The sequence below is a fragment of the Lactuca virosa genome, chromosome 5 (genome assembly GCF_052849685.1).
Source record: "Lactuca virosa cultivar CGN04683 chromosome 5, Lactuca_virosa_CGN04683_v6, whole genome shotgun sequence".
Classification (NCBI taxonomy): domain Eukaryota; kingdom Viridiplantae; phylum Streptophyta; class Magnoliopsida; order Asterales; family Asteraceae; genus Lactuca; species Lactuca virosa.
This window is the reverse complement of record NC_136430.1, coordinates 311,397,198-311,413,391: the sequence shown is the minus strand read 5'-3', so window position 1 is coordinate 311,413,391 and position 16,194 is coordinate 311,397,198. Positions and strand designations below refer to the sequence as shown.

At 35.6% G+C, this 16,194-nt stretch overlaps 1 non-coding gene across 1 annotated transcript; it reads left to right on the top strand.

Moving 5' to 3' along the window:
* Positions 1-12,147: 12,147 nt before the first annotated feature.
* LOC145117871 (small nucleolar RNA R71) lies at positions 12,148-12,254 on the top strand. Its single transcript, XR_013712865.1, has one exon. It is a non-coding gene; the product is annotated as a small nucleolar RNA R71 (small nucleolar RNA).
* The last annotated feature ends 3,940 nt before the right edge of the window (positions 12,255-16,194 follow it).

Below are 16,194 nucleotides of genomic sequence, written 5' to 3'. Positions count from 1 at the left end.
TCATTTTGTAATGTTGGATTCGTAATGTTGGATTTTTAATTTTTTAGTTTCTAAAAGATTAGGTTTTAAGCTTTTAAAGTTATTAAAAATAGTTTTTTTTAGCTTAAAACAAAGCAGTTTTTTAGCAAAAAAAAAAATCGAGTTTTAAGCCTATAAACCGGGGGAACGGCGGCGGGGCCGGGGGCGATGGAGGTAATCGGGGGCTATGTAAATGGGGGATCCGGGGGCGGGGGCAACAACTGATTTCGGAGGCGGGGGCTGGGGCATCTATTTCCGCTCCCGTTTGGTCCCGTTGACATCCTTAGTTCTTCAACTATTATTGGCAAAATCGTTCAACAAGTGCAAATCGAAGTACAAACAACTATAATAAAAACATAAAGTGAGTTTTGATGGTTAATTATTCTCGTATGGATGTGAAGTCGATGAACATGTATAACATCAACATCAAATGCTAAAGTTGATGTTGATCATCTTAATCAGACTGATGCCAACTCTTGTCAAACTTTTTCTAATGGTTTCGGAAATGACATTTATAGGGTTTATTTAGATGATGAAGATGATGAATACAAACCTTTATCAATGAACAAAATTATATTTTATCTTTTTTTAATATCCTAGTAGGTCAAGAGATGGATTTACTTGAGATATCTAATGAGTATCAGTAGACCCCTTTCTAATGATAACGTTGAAACCGGGAGAAGAGAACAATGAGTAAAATGTAAAAATCGGGGTCTGATTCACTATACACAAATGTTTTCTTTAGTAAGTAAAATGAATCCTTGCTTTTGGGAAAATAGGGAAAATGACTCAAGAGCATAACCAACTGTTGATTTTGTTCATATGTGGTCATTTTTTACACAATACACCATCAAACTTGTTATTTGTGTTCACCATAACCCTTTTGACCGGCTATCACATGTGATAGTCTGTTAAAAGGGTTATGATAAACACAAACAATAAATTCGATGATATATTGTGTACAAAAAAAGAGAACAAATGTGAACAAAATCAACAGTTAGTTACCCTCCTGAGTCATTTTCCTTATATTAATCCGTCTAAAGTATCCGTTATTAATACGTCGCAAAGTATTAGTGATGGATATTTTTGTCAATGAGTTGGAATAATCTATCGCAAAAATTGAATGTTTTAGTTTTAGTGACAAAAGTTTTAAAGCAAGAAAGGTCATACCCTCTCTCTCTCTCTCTCTCTATATATATATATATATATATATATATATATATATATATATATATATATATATATATATACATACTAGGTTATAACCCGTGTAATACACGGTTGACAAAATAAAAATAAAGACTAAAAATCATAATAATTAATCATAACTTTGCAAAAAGTTTATTTTATACAACATTGAATGTTATCTGTAACTATATCATGGTTACTTTTAATCCATTTTTACTTTATATTAAAATACCATTTCTATTAGAAGTACATTGCTATAAAATGCTTTGAAAATGCAATTTTTGTAACATTTTCACCTTACTAAAACAATCCCATTTTGACCAAAATATGTTTGATTTACACAATTTTTACCAAATGCCAACACAAGCCATATTTTTACCAATTTCACTTTGTCAAATTGTCCCATTTTACAAGAATGTGCTCATTTTAGTCAATTGTAGTTGATATAAAAATGTTTGTTTAAAATGCTATAAATTGCTTTAAAATGCTCTTTTTGCATGTAAGATCAACTTTTTTTTTTAAAAACCATTGTCACCTTATGCCAAAACAGCCATTTTTACCATAAAAAAGTAGAATGCCATAATAATTTGGAGAAAAAAATAAAGTATAATGCAATAATAATACTTTGCCGTTTATTACAATGTAGGATGCCATAATAATAATAAAAAAAGAACACCATAATAATTTGGAAAACAGAATAAAGTAAAATGGTGCAATTAGGTAGGTTTCAAGCCTGTAATTCCATAATAACAATAAAAAAATTAAAATATAACTTTCAAATTTATCAAAAAAAAAACATCAAAATGACTAAATTGACAAAAAAAAGTGTCATAACTGTCATTTTTTTGGAAAAAATCTCATTCATTCATTCCCTGTTATACAAGTTACTGGAATGCTCCCTCTCATAAATAAAAATATTTGAAGGATGGCCACTGTTTAAATTAAAAAAACCACATGCAGCATCCTCTTTAAAAATTACACTTCAATCATCCTGTAACATATGCAAAATGGATTAAGAGGAGGGGTAATAATGTAATTGTAACGTATGCAAAAATGGAGTAACAGGAGGGGTAATAACGTAATTGTAATTCCTCCAAAAACACTTGAGTACATACACAAATATAAGCTCATTCAATAAGCAACAATATATTGTTATTATGGGGTCATGTTTATTGTATCATCCTACAGTGATACTTATCATGAGGATTATAACATTCTACTTTCAAAATAATATCATTGTACTTTGAATCTATGATGCTATAATTGAAAATCACTTACACAGATACAACAAAATACATGCACGAATAAGCAATCGATTCTGTAAACATAAACATGTTATAATTTCATTAACGGTAAAGAAAAAGGGAAAAATGAATAATGCAAGAACATGTAAATATATAATAAAATTGAACAAAATTACTAACCTTATATGGACCACCAATGATTATGTGTTTAGCCTTATATGGACCCTGCATATTAGAAAGAGATGTGTGACGCCAAATTTAGCAAACTTAAGCAGAAAATGATTAATTAAAGGCTACTTTAGAGTGCATATCATAAGAACAACAAACATGTCAATATTTCAACACCGAGATATACCCAAATAAATATACCATTCTGATTCTGAATGGATGCAAGAGCTCATGTATAAGGGTCACACCAATAAACTAAATATCTAAAACAATTTTATAAGCATAAGAGACTAATAGTAAGTGATTGTGATTGTGTGTCAAAACGAAAAAAAAAACAGCAAAACCTACACATATGGATCTTTGAAGAATTTATTTTACCTTTTGACTGAGAGAGTGAATTCTCGGATTGATCATAGTAAGATGATTGTACCTGAAATAATTAAACCCAATGACTAATAACTTCAATCTCGTCTTCAAGAAACCAAAAGAAGCAAAAGATGGTCCGAATGCCAAAAGCAAATCAAGTATTTCAGTCAAAGAAGAGCAGATATACCTACAGTGTGGGTTTATGATTTTTTTCCATGGTGAAGCCTGGGTGATAACGACAGTTGGGGATTTATGGTTTTTAAAGAGACTAGCGGCGACGATGTCTAGTGTTTTCTTTGACGGTACATTGCTTATTAGAAAAAACTAAGATGAAAACTCTGATGACAAGGTTATGTTTTCTATCATGTTGAAGGGTGAGTGACGACGAATATGAATGAAAATCAAATTGGATTTCCTTCAAGATTAATATATGTGTGAAAATTGAGAACCACCTGAGATTGATGAGGTTTTTAAAGAGGGTGGAGAGAATAGGGTTTATGGTGAGGGAGGATGGCGGTCTCAAATTCCGGTGATCAGTAGCTGATATCTCGGCCACAAATTGGAAAGTCTTATCAGTTGCCAGACGAATTTGATTTCAAAATTAGGAGTGGCAATTTCGGAAATTCAGTTAGATGATAGGAGCGGGAAAAATTCGATGGGGGAGGCTTAGAGAATGCCACGTGGCAAAAATCTACTTATTTATTAGATTAGAGGATATATATATATATATATATATATATATATATATATATATATATATATATATATATATATATATATATATATATCACTTATGTATTTTTACATATTTTCCGCTGGAACGTATACATGAGAACATAAGAATATTTTTTAGGTATATATGTGAAGTATTTGAATTTCGTTTCTCTATAATCAAATTTGAATGGTATATTATCAACCTCACCAATGATTCACTAGATTGATGCATAGTGTATTGATTCCTTCTCACTCATAACATGCAATACTTGTTGTATAAGGCAACATGAACGACGAATGTCATGCAAAATACGTACAATTGTAGAAACCATGTTATATGATGATTATATCACGATGATGTGAATTTGAATGATAAGATAAGAATAAATTCTTGTTCCGTGCTTGGAAATGGACCATACAAGAATCCTGTCCAAATATATTCTTAGTCCAAATTGGAATTTAAATCTTTATATTCTTCAAAGCTTCTTACTTTTTCAATGTGATTTTTGTGTGACGGTGGGTGATGATGAAAGTATGCTAACTGTGGATGGAGGTGGTGTTGTTGTTTAGGAGAGAACCAATGGACCAAAATACCCATAGAGTTTAATATGTCAAATTGAATTTGACGATGTTGGTAAAACCATTAATACAGCGTCACAACGCTATGAATAATGTGATGTCATAAATTTGAAGGAATGCTAAAATCATTTTATATTTGAATTTTCAAGGTACAAAAAAGGAAATTAGTTCCTTCACACCTATATAATCTAATCAAGATCATGGGACGAGATAAGAATTAGTTAGGGCCGACCGTAGTTCCTTTTTAGTTTTTATACCTACCCTTAAAAAATATGTTTTTTTTTTTTTTAAATGACCAACTAGTTTGAAATTGACATTCTTGACCGATAAAATGGGTCAAGCCCATTTGTGTGGTCCGATCCAATATTAAAGGGACACACGTCTCATGTGAGGATTATGGGTGTGTATGGGGCGGTTTGCTTCGGTTATTGGTCAAAACCGAACCATAACCATTTCAATTGATTAATGTATTTCAATAACCATTGGGTAGTGGTTAATGTTGGTTTTGGTTAATGGTTCTATTCGGTTAATGATTATGGTTAATGGTTAATATCGGTTAACCATAATGGTCAAAGATAACATAAAAATAAAAATATTTTTCTATAAAAATTGATAAACGTAAAGTCCATTGTTATAAAAAGTAAATGATTGTGTATATATAATTGCATTCATAGAAGATTACTTATCTTATCTAATTCCAAATTATTAATCTTTAAAATTTCATTTTCTAATATAATTACATACCATATATTTAATATTATAATATATTAAAAATATTTATTAATATTATTGGTTCGGTTCGGTTAATATTGGTTCGGTTTAGATGAAAACCATAACCGAACCATATGTATTCGGTTAATCAAAATTAGAAATCACACCATATCTTTCAGTAATAGTTCGGTTAAAATGGTTCGGTTATATCGGTTAATTTGGTTATGGTTTGGTTTTTCGGTTAATATGCTCACCCCTAGTGAGGATGCCATTCTAGAAAATCTAGAGAAAAAAATGAAATTTAAACTTTGAAGTATTTTTTTATGAATAAAAATATGGATTCCATAAACCATTTTCGTTTGATATGTTTATCTGCTTATATTTTATGCCCTTTATATATAAAGCTCCCGTGGGAATGCAAAGAACATCTAAAAATACGAAAAACAAGTCCAAAACATATCTTCTCAATATGCATGGATATCATTTTTCGTGTAGTTAAGTTAGATTAGTCACTAAGTGTCTTGGTAACCTGATTGTAGCCTAAACAACCATAGAAATACACCATAGAATGTCAAGAATTGTCCATAATGACGTGATCAGTTCCAGAATACGAATAACGGAATGAAGTCTCAATTTATTTAGAAAAATACTTTGTTAATACGTAGTCTAAAATAAGTAATAATGATCTGCATGCAACGATTTTTTCTGAATTAGTCAAAAATCAGTAAACAATAGTTTGATCATTATGAAGGTGCACCCGATTATTTTGTGTGGATGTTGCATAAAAAGTAGGTTTAACATATAAAGAGATCATGACACGTCTACAATAAGTTTTAGAATTAGGACCGATTAAGTTGGTCCGAATTTAAATGCTTTTATTATATTCGTATTTTATAATACTAAAAGTATATATTTTATTTGCAGAGGCAAACACCGGATGTGGCAATAGAAAAAAAAACCAAACCTATCAAAGTCAAACGTGAAAACTAACAAAAAAAAAAAAAAAAAAAAAAAAACCAGAGATGATGTTAATGCTTAAACTTAAAGCAGATACAACTCTCAAACATTGGCAACAGGTCAAGCCGAGAGAAAGCTATTATTTTAGACTAATGTAGCTTGTTCTTTTGGATGTCGATAACTCCATGGACTAAAAAACGATTTATCATGTTTATTTTTGGAACCATATCATTATTTTAAAGAATTCTATGTTTTTTTTATCATAATCTTCAACATCCACTTTTGTGCCACCTCTGCCATTATAATATGAAACGTTGCATGTTGAGGTTAAACAACAGAGCCTTGCTGAAAGAAGTGTGTTATAAATGATTCATGATTTTCACCATGTACAAGAGCGATTATCAGTATTGAAAATCTCATTACCGCCTTTAGCAACCGAGGACTGTAGAAAGTTAGTGCTTTGTAATATGCAAATGTTTATGATTATGAATGTCTCAAAATATACAAGAGTTTCTTAACTTGGCGGAAAGGATTGAAAATGCACATTAGGCGAGTGAAACACTAGATAAGTGAGTTTAAATGGTTGATATTGCGTTCAACTTAACTAGATGCTACATACAATTGTCTGAAGTCCACGTAGATACTCCTTGTTTGCACCGTAGTGCAATGTAACACCCGTATCCCGATGTACTTCACATTTTCAATTTTTTTGGCTTTTTAGGGTTTGTCACGACGTGGAAAATCAAGATAAGATTCGCGGGTTCATTTAAGCCGCCACGACGTAGCAGTATATGGCCAAGGTGTGGCAGCTGGCAATTAACAAACCCCATTTTCTGGGTTTTGCTCCTTATTTAAAGGAATAATGTAACATCCCAAAAATCATAGAAATTTAAAATTTTCAAAACATCCCATTAACCATAAAGTGTTTACAAAAAACCATTGTTTCAAAAGTATAATCATAATTAGAGTATCCCAATACCCAATATTATAAAAACAGGAAGATGTGCACGATCACGCCTTCACTTTCCCATGATTCTCTGAAGTACCTGAAACAATAAACTGAAACCGTTAGCTAAAGCTTAATGAGTTCCCCCAAAGTACCATCACACACCATAACAAAAATAACATGCAAATATGAGACTTCAGCCTGACTGGACTGCCTCGCAGAGCCGACAACCTATTTGGACCACTCTACGGGCCTTTGGCCTGACTGGACCGGCTCGCAAGGCCTACATCCTATCCGGACCACCCCGGGTATCTTGGCCTACAATACAAAGTAGGACCGCCTCAACACATATACAACATTTCGACATATACAACAGATAAACATAAACAAATATCCAAAAAATACAGGTAATCGTACAAATTTACTAATCTACCATATAACTAGTATAACATCATCCTATATACCAGGATACATAACCTAGTGGGTCAGCATTGGTGCCTTCGACCCACAAATACAGTGAGGAAAACTCACCTCACAGTCTGAATAAATAGCTACACAGATCACTACCCTACATCTTAACTATACCAGCCACCTATACAATCACAATCACTTAAGCTCAAAATACTAATCAAAATACCCAAAACTCCCTTAAATCAAACTTGGGTCATAGTCAACCTACAGCTGACCGCCACGTCGTGACCATCCATGGCCATGCCGTGGTCGCAATACAACAAAATAGGCGTGCTCAGCCCAACCACCACGTCGTTGCAGCCATATGTCACGCCGTGGGGATCAGTCAAAATGACGTAATTCCTTAAGCTGATTTCTAGTCCATTCCAGGAATTCCCAAGCTCAAACTAGGTCCAAACCATAACCTAGATGGATAAAGTTTCCAACTTTATCCCTTAGGACTTGTCAATAAGTCAAGATCCAAAGCCCTAAGTCCTTAATGGAAGCATAAAGCACATACTACTCATTAAGCACTTAATCCTTAGAGTTACTTCTCCAAAGTTTCCAAAAGGTTTCCAACACCTTCTTGACCATAAAAATCATAATTTTAGGGACATGCATGTCCAATGCATGTCCTTTCCATTTTTAGGGAAAAACAAGGGCAAAAAGGGCCAAGATTCCATGCATGGCCTCAAAACTCAAGTCTACATCACATCCAAAGAGTCAAATGCTCCCAATGGCTTGGAGATTCATAAAGTTGCAAGCTTTATGAGATCTCACCTTCAAAACCCACTAAACATGAAGAAAAGGGACCAAAATCCAAGATCTAACAACCTAGCAAAGAAAAGATTGAGTCTTGAACACTCACCCAAGTCCAAAAGAGAAACTAGAAGACGAATATGCTGCTTGGAAGATGATGATCCTTACCAAAGGCTTCCTTCTACTTCAAAAATGGCAACAAAGTATGAAGAATGAACTTTCAAGAGTGATGGAGGCTAGGGTTAGGGTTTCAGTGACTCGGAGGGTGATGGAGGGTGAATGACCTTGAAACCCTAGCCATAATGTCCTTTAAATAGGGTTCATAGCCCAAAGGATTAGGATTTCACAAAAACAGGCTGCCATGGTAACATTCACAAAATTCATGAAAAATTTAAACTTTTAAACAAACCCAAAAACCATCATTGTTTACAAATAGTTTTCCAAATATGTCAATACCAGAGTAATCCCAAAATCAGGAAGTAAAACATGAGGAGGTGCACAATCATGCCTTCGCCTTCCCGCGATCCTCTGAGGTACCTGAAACATAATCCAAAACTGTAAGCCCAAAGTTTAGTGAGTTCCTCCTGTAACACCCATAAAAATCATGCCAATTTAAAAAATTTTAAATCATTCAAAAACCAATAATTATTACAAATTTGTTTTCAAAATGGTTTCATGTCAGAGTATCCCAAAATCAAATCATAAATATAAGGAGGTGCACGATCACGCCTTCGCCTACCCGCGATCATCAGAAGTACCTGAAACAAAATAAAAAACTGTAAGCCCGAAGCTTAGTGAGTTCCCCCAAAATACCAACGCCATACAAACCATAACAATATCATATAAACAACATGCATAATGAGCCATCAGCCTGAATGGACCGCCTTGCAGGGCCATCAGTCTATCTGGACTGCTCTCCAAGCCATCGACACGTCTGGACCGCCTCTTAGGGCCTTTAGCCTATCCGGACCGCTCGTTGGGCCTTCGGCCTGACTAGTGCGCCCTAACCGGGTCTGCAGTCTATCCGGTTCGCCCTGGGTATGTTGGCACAAGCACAAAGCATGACCGCCTCAACCCAACCCACCAATCAAACAATCACGTGCACATAAATATCATACGCTAGCTAGCATGTACAGATAGTCATTGATGTGCACAAAAGTACCTACTAATTTTAAATTTATTTCCTAACTAACTTAACTGACCAATATGCACCTAGGCAGTGTACCTAGTCGGATTGTAATGTAGTTTAAGTAAGTCGGGGTTGAACATAGGGAACGGTTTTGATTAGCTAAAATAATTACTCTAAATTAATCTAAAATAAAATAATTAAAAATGTATTTATCTAATTTTGCAAGTTTAGACGAACTTAATTTATCAACAACTATTCAATATTATAAAACACTTCTGTTAGTTCGAATCCACTTTCCCTCAATGGTTTAATTATTAATTATGACAATTCTCGTTGGTTACCAATTAAGATATTATTAGCGATTCAATTCCAAATTAACTAATGTTGAATTAATTCATGTAGATCTATGCATAGTCACACATAATTTAACACAAAATTAACTATTAAGTAGAATTGGAGTTGTGTAAGATTGAATTAACAAACACAATTATGTTCATAATATGAGTTCTCCAGCACAACCAAGTCGTGGGCCTGCAGAGTGGACCTCATCTTCTTTCGGGCTAATCCTTTTCCACGAAGTGGGCTTGTAACCCATGACATGGAATTGACAAAACTAAAATTTCCACTTTTAATGTCCAATTTTAATGTAAAACCCTTAATTTATTTACCATAAAAATTATTTAGAACCCCACACATGATTTTCACAAATTCCTTTAGTAATTATGATAATAAGATGATTAATTTTCCTACAACTCAACTAAAATGCAAAAATTAAACTAAGTTCAAAACGAAAAGAAATGCAAACCAAGCTTGGGTTGCCTCCCGAGAAGCGCTTTTTTTGTTGGAGTCTTGAGCCGGACTCCGTGCCACCTTACGTTGAATTAGTCAGAGTATCCATCACCAATTGCACCTTTTGCTCATTCCATTTCCTTTTATAAGCTTGGAATTGTCTAAGATACGCCTTTTTGGAATTCTCCTTTTTACCCTTTACATCTCCTTCTTCGAGCTTTCTTTTAACTCCCTTATTTTCCACATGTTTAACTTCTTCATCTTTAAGCTCTATGGGCACCATGTTTTCATCCACAACTGAACTCTTTAATTTAGAAGTAACATCCTCTTCATCACTGGACACCAATTCTTCACTATCTTCACTCACCCAAGATGTTGGAGTTGTATAAGCAATAACTTCAAAGACCATAGGAATAGATGCTCTTGGTTTAGTGTGGTTGACTTGTCGAATCTCTTCTTCCATAAGCTTTTCTAATTCTTCAAGTTCATTCTCTTCATCGACATTAAAAACTTCATCTTGAACATCACTTCCTTGGAAACCATCTTCTACTCCAAAAGTAGCTTCATCATCTGCCACTCTCAAGGTAAGCTTGGATTCACGAATATCAACCAAGGCGCTAGCAGTATTAAGTAGAGGGCGACCCAAGATGATCGGAACATTATGATCATCTTTCATGTCCATTATGACAAAATCGATTGGAAAAACGAATTTCCCAATTTTAACTAAAATATCTTCTACAATGCCTCTCGGATATGTCACTGAACGATTGGCCATGTGAATTGTCATTTCCGTAGCCTTCAACTTTGGAATATTAAGCTTTTGATAAAATGAGTAAGGCGTTAGATTTATGCTATCCCCAAAATCAGCTAATGCATAAGTCTTCAAATTATTCCCAAATTCACATGGAAGAGTGAGGCGGCCAGGGTCTCCCATCTTCTTTGGTAACTCCCCCATAATTACTTTAGAACTTTGCTCACTTAGAATCACCTTGGAATTTTTCTTTAATTGTTGGCAAGTATCTATTAAATCTTGCAAGAACTTGGCATACTCGGGAACTTTAGATAACAAATCAATGAAAAGGGTGTTTATTGGAATACCCTTCACTTGTTGCATCAACTTCATATGCTCCTGTTCCAGTGGATCGATATTGGCTCGGGAAGGAAACGGTAAAGGAGGACGATAAGTAGGAACTTTATCCAAATTTTTCTGATCAGACCTGATCCACGTCGTGGAAACTGGATCTCCACGTCGTGGATTCAGTGTTTCAGCAACTCTATTTTCTTCAATTTTGGACTTATTTGGCTTTGGTTCAGACAGAGATGGGTCGACTTCTAGTGCTTCAAGGAACTCAGAAATGGTATCCTCCTCTGTTTCTATTACCATGACATGCGATTGAGGCTTTTTCTCGGGGATTTTTGGAGATAATTTATCATTCACTAAAGTCGTTAGTTGATCTAGTTGGACTTCAATATTATGGATCGATGCTTGGTGATTTCTTAGAAAAGCTTGATGTTCCTTCATGATATTCTTATGTTCTCTTATCGCTGCATCCGTTTCATCGTGCCTTTTTTCAGAAGCCTCCATAAAACGAGCTAACATGTTTTCTAAGTCAACTTTATTTTCGGCTGGTGGTTGTTCCTTTTGATAGAAGCCTCGGCCTGTCTGCCTATATGTTTCTTCTTTTTGCTTCTTGTATTCCTCATATGGTAACCACTCCTTCTTTGGTTTTCTCCAATCTTCATCATATCTATCCCCACTAGAATAGCAAACTTGAGCCCTTTTATTTCCATGTTCATCCAAGTGGCATTCTTTTGTCAAGTGTGGACCATTGCATCTTTCACATCCAACTCTAATAGCATGAATTGACTGGACCATCTTTGTCATTCTTCTGTCCATGGTGTCAAGCATAGCTAGTACAACAACCATATCTTCAGAATTTCCTCCCGTAATTCCTTTTGCTCCTTCATGTCTTGGATTGTGGTACTCACGAGAATGCTTTGCGAATTCTTCAATCAACTCCTTGACTTCGCCCGGATTTTTCTTAGTTAGTGGTCCTTGAGAATCAAGGAGTTGCCTTGTCATGATATTTACCCCATCATAGAATATTGATCCTTCTTGTTGTATGTTTAGGTCATTTTGAGGACAATTTCTTAGTAACCCTTTATAACGCTCCCATGCCTCATAAAGTGATTCACCCGAAAGTTGCTCAAAGTTGGCTATTGCCTTCTTGAGTTTAGCTATTTTTTATGGTGGGCAGAATTGTTCAAAAAAATTCTCTCACATCTGTGCCCAAGTAGTAATTGCACCAGGTGGTAGTGCCTTCAGCCAGTCTTTTGCAGCTCCTTTAAAAGTGACCGACAGCATCCTTAGCAAGACTGTCTCTCTAGGAACATTTGGGACATTGAAATAGTCTGCAATGTCATTGACCTCATCTAGATGCTTTTAAGCGTCCTCATGATCCTTCCAAGAAAACGACATATCCTTAAGTGCAGTAAGAATGTGCCCTTTCAACTCAAATGTTGCAGTGGCGGGAATTGTAGGTTGTACTAAACCAGGACCTGCATCGTCTCTTATCCGCTTCTTGTATGCTCCCTTGGACATATCCGCAATATTTTCCATTTCGTTTCTTGGCTCGTCTTCGGGTTCAGTTTCTTCAAACTCGGGTTCTGTATCGTATTCGCTTTCCTTTTGGTTTGGATTTTGTTCAAAGCTCTGTAATTTGCTTTCCTCCTTCCTTTGACTACTAGATTCACCCATGTTCTTTCCTTTCTTTTTCCCAAAAACCAATTTAAGGTCTTTAAATGGTGAGCTTTTTGGTGGTTGGTCTTCTTTCACGTTTTTATCCATCTTTTTGTGAAAAGCCGACTCTGGATCTTCAAGTGGTGGTACCAAAGGCGCGTTGGAGCCTCTGGTCATGAACTACTGCAAAATAAACAAAAATAAAAACGTGAATCTGTACAAAAACTAAAAACTAAAAAAAAACTAAAAATACTTTCCTAACTGAACCCACGTCGTGGACTTAAGGTCCACGTCGTGGTCTCAGACCTGAAACAAAAGTTAATGCATAAAATTAACTTTTTGGAGGTTTTACCCCACAAACAGGATCGATTAACTCAAAGTAAATAAAATTGACAATCAAATAATCTGTTCCCCGACAACGGCGCCAAAAACTTGATGTGCACAAAAGTACCTACTAATTTTAAATTTATTTCCTAACTAACTTAATTGACCAATATGCACCTAGGCAGTGTACCTAGTCGGATTGTAATGTAGTTTAAGTAAGTCGGGGTCGAACACAGGGAACGGTTTTGATTAGCTAAAATAATTACTCTAAATTAATCTAAAATCAAATAATTAAAAAGGTATTTATCTAATTTTGCAAGTTTAGACGAACTTAATGGATCAACAACTATTCAATATTATAAAACACTTCTGTTAGTTCGAATCCATTTACCCTCAATTGTTTAATTATTAATTATGACAATTCTCGTTGGTTACCAATTAAGATATTATTAGCAATTCAATTCCAAATTAACTAATGTTGAATTAATTCATGTAGATCTATGCATAGTCACACATAATTTAACACAAAATTAACTATTAAGTAGAATTAGAGCTATGTAAGATTAAATTAACAAACACAATAGCCAAGTTCAATACTTCAATTACTTATCTAAGATTGGTTTAATATTAGCTCTAATAATCTAATGTTCACTAAATTACTAGGTATTCAAATTCATGCATATTAACGGTCACTAACTACACAGAATAAGAGTTTAAAGCAATCTAGTATCAAATTAAGAATGCTAGGTATAATCAATCAAACACAAGACATTAACCAACAAGAAAAGTCTAAGTTTTGTATAAACAAACCATGAGTTCCAACTTCATCTAGCTAACAGAAGCAGCTAGATTCAGCTACTCATTCTAACAAGTAAACACAAACAAGTCATAATTAAAAACATTGTAAAGTACCACAACTAGAAAGTAATTATGAACTTCTTCTTCCTTGGTATTCAAACCAAATTTGTGGCCTTCTAATCTTTTGAATATCCACTTCTGGAAACCTTTTCTAACCAGCCAACCTCCTAAATTCGTACAGATCAAGGGATTTTATAGTGGTCATGAAATTACATTCCACGTCGTGGAATGGTGCTCCACGTCGTGGACATGGATGAATCCTTATCGAGCAAGGATTTCGACTTTGCGTGTACTCATCTTCCAGAATTTTCCCTTTCTACGTCGTGTAAGTGATATCCACGACGTGGATACAGCTGTTTTCGTGGGTTTTCTTCTCTTTAAGCTTCCAAGCCTCCAAAGTTTCTTCTTTTTCCACTTTTAGTCCTTATTCTTCAAAATGACTTATTTTGGCTGCAAAATACAATTTAATCTCATAAGTACCATTATTCCATGCAAATAACCAAAATATGTATAAAAATGTATTCAAATATTGTCTAAAAGTATGTATACATATGGTAATATCAGTCATACAGATTTAACAGATCACTAACATAGCATCATCCTATAACCAGGATACCGATCTAACAGCTCACTAACCGTAGCATCATCCTATATACCAGGATACCGACCTAACCGGTCACTAACATAGAATTATCCTGCATACCAGGGTACTGACCTAACAGGTCACTAAGCATATCATCATGCAATAACCAAGATAACAATCCAAAAAGAAGGGCCGACATTGGTGCCTTCGACCCTATTAGTATAGTGAGGACAACTCACCTCACAAGTAGCTCGGGATGATAATGTCAAACTCCCCAAATACAGCTCTAAACTCGAACACCTACATCCACCAATGATCCACTTCCATAAATTTCAAAATTACTAAAATACCCCCAGAAGTCAAACTGGTCAACCCTTGGTCAAAGTCAAAGTCAACGGTCAAGTTCAACAGTCCATGTTGACCCAACTCGTCGAGTGTAGCTTATTGACTCGTCGAGTTCCTTCAAAACTCAAGAAGTCGTGAAAACCCAAGTCGACTCTCCGAGTTTCCAGACAACTAGTCGAGTCCATGTAGTGTCCAGAATGTCGGGAAAACCCTAAGCAACTCGTCGAGTTGCCTCTCTAACTCGTCGAGTTCATGCAGAATCCAGAAAGCGGGAAACCCTCATTCAACTCGTCGAGTTCCTTCAGTCCATTTCTCATTCTAGTGCTTTTAAGTGAAACTAAAGCTCCAAACTATAGATCTAGACTCCTAGGGTGTAGTTATCACGTAAAGTTGCTAACTTGACGTGCATGCAAGGCTCCATGAAGCTAAAACACTCATAACTAGCCTTAAAAGAAGGTTTTGGACATAGAGGAGGGCCAAAGATTCATAAAGCTTGAGGCTTTATGTCCATAAGGGTCTAGAGGAGTCCAGATCTGAAACCATGCCCTTGTGACAAGCTCACATCCGAAAGTGACTCCATTTTGCACCAAAATGCCCATATTCCAACATAAGAAGAGATCTAAGAAATGGAAGGCCAAGGTAGAGACTTTTTACCTTCTACTAGATGCCAACACGATGTAGATGTTGGATCTACAAGCTTCCCCTCGTTCCAAGCTTCTAAATCTTTAAGCTTTTTTAACAAATGCACCAAAAGCACACTTTTAGCCTCTCACACACTCAAGAATAGGGTTTAGATCGATTAGGGTTGCTTCTGGCCGTCAAAACGTGGTAAGGAGGCTGGAGGAAAGGACTTAAGGTCCTTTAAATAGGGTGCAAACCCTAAAAATTACGGTTTTCATGCACAACCTCTACTCGTCGAGTTAGGGTCCTCCAACTCGTCGAGTAGAAGCCATAAACCACGCGGGCTGACTAGGTTCGACACGATGAGTGGGGGCCTCCAACTCGTCGATTTCCCTCAATAAAATGAATACAAAGCTTTAAAATGTATACCAGGGAGTCAGTGTTACAGTTCTCCCCCACTTGAGCTAGACTTCGTCCTTGAAGTCTACTGCGGCGAACAACTCCGGATAATGTTCCCGCATCTCTGCCTCCGGCTCCCAAGTCCACTCGGATCCCTTCCGATGCTCCCATTGTACCTTTACCAAAGGTACTTCCTTGTTCCGTAGAACCTTCACTTTCCTCTCCAGAACGGCCACTGGCCTCTCCATGTAATTCAGGCGCTCGTCGACTTGAATATCATCCAATGACACCACTGCCTCCTCATCT